This window comes from Bos indicus, chromosome 29 (genome assembly GCF_029378745.1).
Source record: "Bos indicus isolate NIAB-ARS_2022 breed Sahiwal x Tharparkar chromosome 29, NIAB-ARS_B.indTharparkar_mat_pri_1.0, whole genome shotgun sequence".
Classification (NCBI taxonomy): Eukaryota; Metazoa; Chordata; class Mammalia; order Artiodactyla; family Bovidae; genus Bos; species Bos indicus.
Genome location: NC_091788.1, coordinates 36,516,748 through 36,527,899, shown reverse-complemented (window position 1 = coordinate 36,527,899; position 11,152 = coordinate 36,516,748).

The following is an 11,152-nucleotide window of genomic DNA, read 5'->3' as shown; positions in this document are numbered from 1 at the left end:
AGACACAGTTCTAGGTTCTGGAGACACTGCTGCAGAGGAGTTCAAGTCCCAGCCTTTGAAGGAGCTGCTTCCAGGAGGGAACACACATCTGTCTGTGTAGTTTCTTGAAGTCTCTATGCCCTCATCTCTAAGTTAAAGGGCTGGCCTATTGCATTTATTCCCACCCCAACTGTTGCCTATCCCCTGTGGAAGTTAAAATAATCCAAGAGCCATAGCTATATTTCAGACCCACCGATCAGAACCTGGGAGAGGAGTGTGGACAGATGCTCCTGGTAAAAGCTTCTCAGGGGCCATAAGAAGTCAGGGCTGAGACCCGAAACTCCACATGCCTTCCAGCTCACTTCATTGTTGCAGGTGCTGGAAACCAGGAAGGGTTCACAGAAGAAATGCTGTATTTAGGTTTTGGAGTGAGACAAAGGGTATACTCTGGGCTTGCCTGGTGGCTAAGTGGTAAAGAACCCGCCTGACAATGTAAGAGACATGGCTTTGATCCAGGGGTTGCGCAGATCCCCTGGAGAAGGAACTGGCAACACACTCCAGTATTCTTGCCTGGGAAATCCCATGGACAGAGGATCCTGGTGGGCTACAGTCCATGGGGTCACAAAGAGTTGGACATGACTGAACGACTAAAAGGGTGTACTCTACCAGGGTGGAAAGGGGACAGGATCCCAAGTGCAGCTTCTTTTGATCACAGAGCTTTTCTCTGAAGTCAAAGGAAGGACTTTCACATATAAGGCATAAACCTGACCAAAATTTTCCTCTATAAACAGATGATGCCAGAGGCAGTGCTATCAGGAGACAATGCTAGAGGCAGTGCTGTCAGTTAAGAGGCTAATGGAGCCACATACTCGAGAGGGACAGTGTGTCAGAGCCAGAGGCTGGAGCGCACCTCTTCACTTTCCCATCAACGTGGGAATTGATTTAACATTAGAGCTCATCCTGACACTTGCTCACACCCATTGTTTGTGAAATGAGTGGTAAGGTGGAGTCCAGTTACCCTGGGAAGCTCTGTCCCTCTTTCTGGATCTCTGCTGTGATCAGGCTTTTACTTCAGTAATGGTTTCTTTTCCTCTAAGGCTATGTTGATGAAACAAATCTTTAATGTCTTAGCTGTAGTCCCGGTGGGGTAGAGATGCTTCTTAACACTGAAAACCTGGAACTAAGAAAATGACCTCTGCCTCAAATGATAATATCCGGGTGCTAGGACAAACCAGTTTTTACAAAACAAGTTTGACTGACTTTAACTTGATCTGTGGAAATAGTGTAAATCAAATAGCTTTAACAGTTAACAGAAGATAAATTACTAATATATCAACAACTATAAATTAATATAATAAGAGCAGCTACCAATTGTTACAAAACTCTTTTAATATAAAAATGGAACAGTTTAGGGACTTCCCTGGCAGTCCAGTGGTTAATACTTTACCTTCAATGTAGTAGCTGAGGGTTCAACCCCTGGTCAGGGAGTTTAAAAAACCCCACATGCCTTGAGGTCAAAAACCCAAAACAGAAAACAGAAGCAATAGCCCTGTAATAATCTAGAGAGGTGGGAGGGGGATGGAAGTGGGAGGGAGGTTTAAGAGGGAGGGGACATATGTATGCCTATGGCTGATTTATGTTGATGCAGACCATCACCATATTGTAATTATCCTCCAATTAAAAATAAAATTTAAAAAAGAAAAAAAAAACTAACAGCAATATAAAAAACAAGCAATATTCCATAAATTCAATAAAGACTTTAAAAATGGTCTACATCAAAAAATGGAACAAATTAGCATTTAGAAACAGATCAATTGTAGGTTTGCCTAAATAAACACAAGGAGGGCATTTTAATTCAGTGGGAAATGGTTTATTTTATAAATATTGCTGACATAATTGACTGTTATATAAGTAATAGCTTTTGCAAGTTTTTGTTACCTGCAGCCAAATCCATAACCTAACTAATGTAGAACACATTCCTTCCTGCTTGATACCCTGAACAAGCAAAAATTTTTAATGTATTAAATACGGACTTCCCTGGTGGTCCAGTGGTTAAGAATCGGCCTTCCAATGCTGGGGACTTGGGTTCCATCTCTGGTTGGGGAACTAAGATTCCACAGGCCATGGGGCCACTAAGCCTGAGTGCCACAACAAAAGATCCTCTGCATTGCAACTAAGACAACACACAGCCTAAAATAAATATTTTTTAAATGAATTAAATAAAGATCTAAATATACCATTTACCAATAATCACAGTTTGGAGACTCTGCATAGAATGAATACATCATAAGAACCTTAACGGCTCCCAGGTGGCACAGTGGCAAAGAATCTACCTGTTAATGCAGCAGATGCAAGAAACACAGGTTCAATCCTTGGGTTGGGAGGATCCCCTGGAATAGGAAATGGCAACCCACTTCAGTATTCTTGCCTGGAAAATTCCAAGGACAGGGAAGCCTGGTGGGCTACAGTCCATGTGGTCACAAAGTCAGACATGATTGAGTGACTGAACATGCGTGTGCACACACACACACACACGTGTATAGCATTAAAAAAAAAACTTAAAGATTCTGACCGCAGAATTATTTATTATAGCAAATGTTTCTAAGTATGGGAGTAGTTAAATATGGTGTAACATGCCCTTTCTATGATACGTTGTCGTTGTTAAGTCGCTCAGGCATGTCAAACTCTTTGTGACCCCATGGACTGCAGCACGCCAGGCTTCCCTGTCCACCATTTCCCAGAGTTTGCTCAAACTCATGTGCATCGAGTCGGTGATGCCATCCAACAATCTTGTCCTCTGTCTTCCCTTCTCTTCCGCCTTCAATCTTTCCCACTATCAGAGTCTTTTTCAATGAGTTGGCTCTTCGAATCAGGTGGCCAAAGTATTAGAGCTTCAGCTTCAACATATGTCCCTCCAATGAATGTTCAGGAGTGATTTTCTTTAGGATTGACTGGTTTGATCTCCTTGCAGTCCAAGGGACTGTTAAGAATCTTCTCCAGGACCACAGTTCGAAAGCATCAATTTTTCGGCACTCCGTGTTTTTTATGGTCCAACTCTCACATCTGTTTCCATACATGACTACTGGAAAAACCAGTAGCTTTGACTATATGGACCTTTGTCGGTAAAGTAATGTCTCTGCTTTTTAATACGCTATCTAGGTTTGTTATAGCTTTTTTCCCTAGGAGCAAGTGTCTTTTAACTTCATGGCTACAGTCACTGTCTGCAGTGATTTTGGAGCACAAGAAAATAGTCTATCACTGTTTTTCATTTGCTATGGAGTGATAGGACCTGATCCCATGATCTTACGTTTTTGAATGTTGAGTTTTAAGCCATCTTTTTCACCTTCATCATGAAGGTCTTTAGTTCTTCTTCACTTTTGGCAATTAGGGTGGTATCATCTGTGTATCTGAGGTTATTGATATTTCTCCAGTCTTGGTTTCAGCTTGTGCTTCATCCAGCCTGGCATTTTGCATGATGTACTCTGCATATAAGTTAAAAAAACAGGGTGACAATATACAGCCTTGATGCCCTCCTTTCCCAATTTTGAACCAGTCTGTTGTTCCATGTCTGATTCTAACTGTTGCTTCTTGACCCGCATACAGGTTTCTCAGGAGGCAGGTAAGGTGGTCTGGTGTTTCCATCTCTTCAAGGATTTTCCACAGTTTGTTGTGATCCACACAGTCAAAGGCTTTAGTGTAATTAATGAAGCAGAAGTAGATATTTTTCTGGCATTATCTTGCCTTTTCTATGGGCCAGTGGATGTTGGCAATTTAATCTCTGGTTCCTCTGCCTTTTCTAAATCCAGCTTGAAGAAGTTCTCTGTTCATGTACTGTTGAAGACTAGCTTGAAAAATTTTGAGCATTACTTTGCTAGCGTGTGAAATGAGTGCAATTGTGTGGTAGCTTGAACATTCTTTTTTTGCATTACCCTTCTTTGGGATTAGAATGAAAACTGACCTTTTCCAGTCCTATGGCTACTGCTAAGTTTTCCAGTTTTGCTGGCATATTGACTGCAGCACTTTAACAGCATCATCCTTTAGGATTAGAAACAGCTCAGCTGAAATTGCATCACCTCCACTAGCTTTGTTCACAGTGATGCTTCCTAAGGCCCACTTGACTTCACACTCCAGAATGTCTGGCTCTAGGTGAGTGATCACACCATTGTAGTTCCAAGTCATTAAGACCTTTTTTGTATAGTTTTCTGTGTATTCCTGCCACCTCTTCTTAATACCTTCTGCTTTTGTTAGGTCCATACTATTTCAGTTATTTATTGTGCCCATATTTGCATGAAATGTTCCCTTGGTATCTCTAATTTTATTGAAGAGATGCTAGTCTTTCCCATTCTATTGTTTTCCTCTATTTCTTTGCATTGATCGCTGAGGAAGGCTTTCATATCTCTCCTTGCTATTCTTTGGAACTCTGCATTCAGGTGGATATATCTTTCCTTTTCTCCTTTGCCTTTCACTTCTCTTCTCAACTATTTGTAGGGCCTCCTCAACCATTTTGTCTTTTTGCATTTTTTTTTCTTGGGGATGGTTTTGATCACTGCCTCCTGTACAGTGTTATGAACCTCTGTCCATAGTTCTTCAGGCACTCTGTCTATCAGATTTAATCCCTTGAATTTATTTGCCATTTCCACTGTATAATTGTAAAGGATTTGATTTAGGTCGTACCTGAATGGTCTAGTGGTCTTCCCTACTTTCTTCAATTTAAGTCTGAATTTGGCAATAAGGAGTTCATAACCCGAGGCACAGTCAGCTCCTGGTCTTGCTTTTGCTCACTGTAGAGAACTTCTCAATCTTTGGCTGCAAAGAATATAATCAGTCTGATTTCAGTATTGACCGTCTGGTGATGTCCATGTGTAGAGTCTTCTCTTGTGTTGTTGGAAGAGGGTGTTTGCTATGACCTGTGCTTTCTCTTGGCAAAAGTCCATTAGTCTTTGCCCTGCTTCATTTTGTACTCCAAGGCCAAACTTTCCTGTTATTCCAGGTATCTCTTGACTTCCTACTTTTGCATTCCAGTCCCCAGTGATGAAAAGGACATCTTTTTAGGGTGTTAGTTCTAGAAGGTCTTGTAGGTCTTCATAGAACCATTCAACTTCAGCTTTTTCAGCATTACTGGTTGGGGCAAAAAACATCTTTTTGGTGTTATTTCTAGAAGGTCTTTATTTCTAGAATGATCAAACCAGTCAGACCTAAAAGAAATCAGTCCTGACTATTCATTGGAAGGACTGATGGTGACCCTGAAGCTCCAATACTTTGGCCACCTGATGCGAAGAACTGACTCACTGGAAAAGACCCTGATGCTGTGCAAGATTGAAGGCAGGAGGAGAAGGGACAGAGGATGAGATAATTGGATGGCATCACTGACTCGATGGACATGAGCTTGAGCAAGCTCCAGGAGTTGGTGATGGACAGGGGAGCCTGGCGTGCTGCAGTTCATGGGGTGGCAAAGAGTTGGACATGAATGAGCAACTGAACTGACTGAACAGACTAGAAGGTCTTGAAGGTCTTTGGCATTAGTGGTTGGGGCATAGACTTGGATTACTGTGTGATTGAATGGTTTGCCTTGGAAATGAACAGAGATCAGAGAAGCAAAAAAAATCAGGGGGCCTATTTTTTCAGGTTTCTTCAGGGAGAAAAATGAAACTGTTAGAAGATGAAATATATGCAGTTTGTGGGCTGAGTCACTAATTGTTTGCAGGAATTTTCTTATATATTTTTTTCAAGTGTGACCTTTCATTGATATGTTAAGAAATACAGAATTAGAAGAAACTAGTTTGAAATGATGGCTCGCTTCTACCTAGAAAATCTGAATACAAAGGAACCAATGGGAACCACAAAGATCAGGGTGCCAAGGTTTTAAGAATATTTTAGGTTTGCAAATAATAGCTAGTATGCTTGTAATGTCAACAATACATTTTTCTCTGATAAAGAATATCCTTTTCCAGAAGGTTTACAGTGTGGCCACCTCCTGCCAGAAGCCTGTGATGCTGAAATCGGGCCACTTTCTGTCTGTCTTTACAGGACACTGGGCTGCACTCTAAGAGATTCCTAGCTGTCCCCTGGATCCTGACCATCATATGGGCAGAGAAATTGGTGACATTTTTCTTTTGCCTGTTGAAATGACACAGATTCTTTCTGTTTCCTGATGTGGGTAAAGTGTGGAACCCAGTGATGATTTCTCCTTCAAGAAATGTACATCCTAGTCCAAACGAGGGTAAGCCCCCTCTGCATGCGTGACCTGTGCCTCCTAGGAGAGCAGCTTTAAGCTGATTTAAACTTGGCCAAGTTTAAATTAAATCTACCATTTATGTGGTAGATTTAGACTTCTCTACACTGATGATGTTTAGACATGGCCATGTACTTTCTACAATGAGAACATTTAGACCTGACCCTGTTCTGTGCGCTTGTACTGGAGACCTGGGTAGGACCTGGCCTGCCTCTGTCCTGGAAAACTCCGTGCCTGCGTCTGAATGTCAGCCCTCAGATGTCTGGGGTCTGGAGCTGAGGTGGCTGCTCTGGGCAACGTGCTGTTCTCTGAGGGGGTTCCGTGGCCCTCCCGGGGTTGGGACTGCAGTGGGCTCTGAGTCTCTCCCCCTGCCAGGTTCCCCCTCCCTGGGGCATGGAGGCTCCTCAGGTGGGCTACCTGGTAATTATTCCAATTTTCCAGCACATTTGGGTTAAGTAGGGAGGCAGGTTCACCTGCTGAGCTGATTCCAGGGATCGGGCAAGAAGTCAATGGGCAGCAGGTGAGGTTGCCGCTGTGATCTCCTTCTGGTCGACTCTCCTCAGAAGAGAACAGGGCTGCCCCCTGTCCTTCAGCCCAGCTCTCCTGTTTTCTCATCATCTCAGCAGGACAGGAAAGACAGAGCCTGCCAGAACCAAGGTAGTGTGTTCAACTCTAGCACGAGCTTTCAAACCAGCAAAAAAACTCACACAGAACCAAAGTGAAGACAGGAGGGGCCTGACTTCTCAGGGACTACTGTGGGGAGAGGAGAGGACCCTTCACTTCTTTCTTGGGTCCCAGGAGGCCCCAGGGGCCTGGCTGGTTTACACACTGGGGGCCCGCTGACCACAGCCATGGTGTCCTGACCGAGGGGACGTGTGACCCCAGGTGGGGGGTCTGGGGACTGTGTGAGTCTCACCCCCTCTGCATGGTCAGGATCGTGTGCGGGGAGACCCCACACACAAAGCTAAGAAAGAGGGAAGAACACGTGAGAGCTTCACTTGTGTTTAGGAATGAATACTTTAGTGTATTCACTTTACACAGGCCTGTACCTGTTTGCCTCTTTACCCCTGCGAGGTTCCCCCTCCCTGGGGCTCCTGGGGACTCCTCAGGTGGGCTACCTGGTAATTATTCTAATTCACCAGAATGAACATGGTGAGAAGAGAGGCAGGCACATGGTGGATTGACTGCAGGGCATGTGGATCAGGCAAAAAGCCAGTGGGATCAGGTGAGGTTGCTGCCGTGACCTCCTTCAGGTCGACCGTCCTACTCAGCAGAGACCAGACCTGCCCCTCATCTTCCAGCCCTGCGTCTGGTGTGTTTTCTCAGCTCCTCAGCGGGACAAGAAAGGATTGAGCCTGCCAGAACCAAGGTGGTGCCTTCAACATGATCATGACAGCCATAGAAACAGTTAATATCACAGAACCAAAGGGAAAGGGGAGGACTTCTGTGGGACAATGTGGGGAGAGGAGACCGACCCTACCCTTCTTTCTACCGTCCCAGGAAGTTACAGGAACCCCCTCATTTCCACCTTAGGGGTCCAACCAGCAGAAACTGGTGTCCTAAGCAAGGGTTGTGTGACCCTGAGTGCAGTGTCTAGGAGGTGGAATCACTTTGGAGACTGGAAATGTGCTGGGTCTGGAAATTGTGTGGGTCTCATCCCATCTGCATGAGTCAGGAACCTGTACCCGGAGACCCTGTGTCTGCTCTTTACCTGCAGCCTGTCTTGTCCCCCCTGAGATTCCCATCCTCTGAATTGAGGGTGTTGCCCTGATTAACCTGTGGGTCCTTTTCCTTCTGTTCATCTAGTTGCATTCATATAAGATCAGGCACCTTTGAGTGGGTTGCTGCTGTGTGTTCTGCTGGGTGACATCACCTTTGGTGGTGTCATATTAATGTCATAACATAGCACATCTAATTTATAGGGTCACCGTGGTCTGGTTTCTTCTAGAATGAGTTCATGTAATTTAATATGTAATTTATTGTTATTTTATATTGGAATAGCATTGATTTCCAACATTTTGTTTGTTTTAGGTGTACATGAACTTGATTAAGTTATACATGGATGTTTATCCTTTTTCTATTTTTTTCCTCATATAGGATATTACAGATTTTTTTTTTCAGTAGAGTTCCCTATTCTATTCAGTAGATCCTTTTTCATTATCAACTTGATATATGTGAGTGTGTATATTTTCATCCCAAACTCTTTATTCCTCTCCTGTAACTTTCTTTTGATAATCATAATTTGGTTTTCTCAGGCTGTGAGTCTGTTTTGTTTTATACCTTAGTTCATTGGTATGAATTTATAGATTCCACCTGTATGTGGTATCTTAGGATATTTGTCTTTTTCTCTCTGACTTACCTCACTTAGTATGAAAGTTCATCAATGGTACTGCCAGTATGATGTTTTGTTTTGTTTTATGGCTGAGTAATGTTCCAGTGTGGGGCTTTCCCAGTAGGTTCGTGGTAAAGACTCCCCCTGCAGTGCAGGGACGTGGGTTTGATCCCTGAATATGGAAGATTCCCTTGAGGAGGGCTTGGCAACCCACTTCAGTACTCTTGCCTGGGAAATCCCGTAGACAGAGGAGCCTGATGGGCTGAAGTCCATGGGGTGGCAAAGAGTCAGACATGACTGAGCGACTAGACAACAACAGCATTTGTTTTAAGGTGTGTATTTTGACTGGAACAGAGCTAGTTACTCCTTGCCTACCGGGAGCCGGCGTGAGGACCTCCACCCGTGGCAAAGGTCATGAGGAAGGAGGCTCGACATACGCAAAGTCGGGATCGAGCTTTAGGAGTCCCCCTGGAAATTCTCGAGCATCTACCCCCAAAAACCAGAGCCTTCCTACTTTACTACTTTGTGCTCCCACCTACACCTCTGACTTTATGGGGGGCTGTCCCCCACCACCTCTTTTGGAGAAGGAGTTAACTTAGAGCTCCAGTTAATAATTATTCCTGGGCATGACAGGAGTGTTTCAACCTACAAACTCCTCTGAACGTTCTCTAGCCTGCCTGACAGGCTTGTCCGGCCACATGTGATTGCTCACAGCCTCCCAACCGTGAGAGGCACGAGATGCTTTAAACCTTCTAAAAACAGGTTCTTTAGAGAAGTTAGAAAACTATTAGCATAAGTATAGTGGGCTGATTAGAAATTGTATTGGTGAAGGGTTTTTCATTTGTTGAGCCAATTTTCGTGGCTAAGTTTCCACATCCCCTGCCCTTATACACATTAATGAATATATAGAAGAAATAAGTATTAACCTTTGATATTAATCACGTTAGACCTTAGGCTAAGCAAATTCTTTCCTTAATTAAAACCCACTACACCCTCACCCTATAGGAATGTAACTTTATTTGGGTGGTGTCTGTTTTAAGAATAATCACCCCTGGAGAAATAAGCGTTGACTGACCGCTGTCACAAGGAGAGGGTCATAAATTGTCAGCAGGCCCCCTGGCCAGAAGATGATGTAATACCCCTAAGACCTCTGTATACATCTGTATGAAGCACCTGACTTTAATAAAAGTCAGGACTGCTGACCCCTCGTGACTTTTGTATAACATCTCAGTGTATAAAAACAGACCCTGGAAAATAAAGAATTGGGATCAGTTCCTCAAAAGACTGGTCTCCCCATGTCGTTCTCTCTCTCAAACTCTGGCTGAATTTCCATCTGGAGCGTGGAGCCCGCCAAGCTTACTAATTTTGCCTGGGCTTCTAAGATCTGACCAGGGAGGCCTCAGTGTCTCCTCTCCTTCGGGAGAATGGAAGGACGCCTGCGGCCTACGTAAGTGGTGCAAACTTCTTGTCTTGAAGTTTTATTGGTTTCCCTCGTAAACCAAGCTACTAAGCTTCTTTTCTCCACTGAATTTTCCTGCTGAGCTATCCTCATTCTATTACTCTTTATATCTCTAATTAATATCTAATTAAAGCCAGTGTATTCGCCAACGCCGTCTCCCCTTCGAACTCCCTGGATCAGCCGGGGCTGGACCTCGGCACTTGCCCTTTTCTTATTTGGTAACCATAATTTTCTTTTCTAAGTCTGTGGATCTGTTTCTCTTTCTAATGACGTTCATTCATATCCGTTTTTAGATTCCACCAGAAGTGGTATTATATGATACTTGTCTTTCCCCATCTCACTTCACTTAGTATGATCACCTATAGTTTCTTCCCTATAACTGGATGTGGCATCATTTCATCCTTCTCTATGTCTGAGTAATATTGCATTGTGTGTATGTACCCCATCTTCTGTATCCATTCATCCATTCATGAACACTTAAGTTGCTTCTGCATCTTGGCTATTGTACCCAGTGCTACCATGATGTTTGTGTGCAGGTGTTTATAAATTTTGGTTTTCTCTGGATCTATGCCTTGGTATGAAATTGCTGCATCACTTGAGTTTTTTTTTAAGAACCTCCATAATGTTCTGCCTAGTGGTTATACTGATTTACATTCCTACCAACAGTGTAGGAGGGCTCCCTTCTCACCACACCCTCTTCAGAATTTATACTTGTAGATTTTTTGAGATGGTCATTCTGATAGATCAATGTGAGGTGATACCTCATAGTATATTTGATTTGCCTTTCTCTAAGAACTAGTGATGATGAGCATCTTTTCATGTGCTTTATGGCCATCTATGACTTCTTTGGGGAAATGTGCATTTAGATCTTTGGACGATTTTTTGTTAGGTGAGTTGTTGTTGAGCTGTATGAGTTGTTTGTATGTGTTGGAGATAAATTCCCTGTGGGTATCTTCGGTTGCAAGGATTATTTCCATTCTGAGGGTTGTCTTTTTCTTTAACCAATGGTTTCCTTTGCTGTGCAAATGCTTTTAATGTTTATTAGGTCCCATTTGTTTTTATTTTTCATGATCACAAATGCTGAATTTTATGTCAAAGTATGTTCTGCTTTCTTCCTCAAGAGTTTCATGGTATCTCTCCTTTTATTTAG